Source organism: Octopus bimaculoides, chromosome 1, assembly GCF_001194135.2.
Source record: "Octopus bimaculoides isolate UCB-OBI-ISO-001 chromosome 1, ASM119413v2, whole genome shotgun sequence".
NCBI classification, from domain to species: Eukaryota; Metazoa; Mollusca; class Cephalopoda; order Octopoda; family Octopodidae; genus Octopus; species Octopus bimaculoides.
In genome coordinates, this window is record NC_068981.1 from 100876739 (window position 1) to 100878110 (window position 1372).

The 1372-nt window shown below is 38.3% G+C and overlaps 1 protein-coding gene across 1 annotated transcript in view; it reads right to left on the bottom strand.

Annotated features, from left to right (window-relative positions):
- Positions 1 to 1372, bottom strand: part of LOC106875350 (protein escargot) — a 36219-nt gene that overhangs the window by 24654 nt on the left and 10193 nt on the right. The window lies entirely within an intron of this gene.

Sequence of the window (1372 nt, forward strand, 5' to 3'; positions counted from 1 at the left end):
CCAGGACTTATTCTTTGGAAGCCTAGTACTTATTCTATCGTACTCTTTTTGCCGAACCGCTAAGTTACGGAGACGTAAACACACCAGCATCGGTTGTCAAGCGATGATGGGGGGGACAAACACAGACACACAAACATATATATATATACATATATACGACAGGCTTCTTTCAGTTTCTGTCTACCAAATCCACTCACAAGGCTTTGGTCAGCCCGAGGCTATAGTAGAAGACACTTGCCCAAGGTGCCACGCAGTGGGACTGAACCCAGAACCATGTGATAGGGAAGCAAGCTACTTACCACACAGCTACTCCTGACTCCCACCCACACACACAATTGCAGCGTAGAAGATATTTGTAAGCCATTCAAGAACACACAAAACCCGTTAGTTTCACTTCAACACTTAATTTTCATTAGTGTCAAAACATTTTCGTCGCTTTGAAACTGCGACCTGTTTACTGACAAAACTTGGCGCTGCATCTGAGATATGCTGCATAGTTCATGATATATATGAGTTCATGTATATCTGTATGTATGTTTGTATGTATGTATGTATGTATGTATGTATGTATGTATGTATGTATGTTTGTATGTATGTATGTGTGCCTATATGCATGTATGAATATGTGTACGTGCGCACGCATGCATATAAGCAAGTCATGTTTCTGTGGAAGACATCACGCATGTGATCAGCAGCTATCCTAAAATATCGTCACGGTACTACTTCCCTATGCGGCACGATGTTGTCGCTAAAACAATTTACAATGCCATCCACAAAAACGACTGTCCTGAAATAAATTTAGACAATCCCTTTGTTATGGAATACATTTATAAATAACAACTCAAGCAATACTGGTGGAATATTTCCATCAAAACTTCTGTCAAATGTAAACATAACAGGCCGGATATTGTTGTTTGGGACAGAGGAGCGAAGGTATGTACCATCATAGAGGTCATCTGTCCTACAGATATAAATATCTCTGTGATAATCAAAGAAAAAGAGGATATCTATGGACAACTGCTTCAAAACTTCCAGTTCCTATATCCAGACTATGAATTCATATTCATACTAACAATAAATGGAGTACCAGGTTATGTTAGTAAATGCTTAAAGGAGAATATGGATAAACTGGGATTTTCAGAAAAAGAAATCGACTGGCTAATTCGTATATCATAAGTGCAGTCTGTGAGTTGAACATTAAAAATATGCAAGACATCTCTCAAGTTCCAAATGTGAATTTGTCTGCGTTAACTGCATCCCAAAGATGAAGCCTTGTATCTTTGTTGGAAACCGGCTCCCTACCCAGTGGAAAATTTGCAATAATTAAAAAATAGAAGAGACATACATACATACATACATACATACATACATA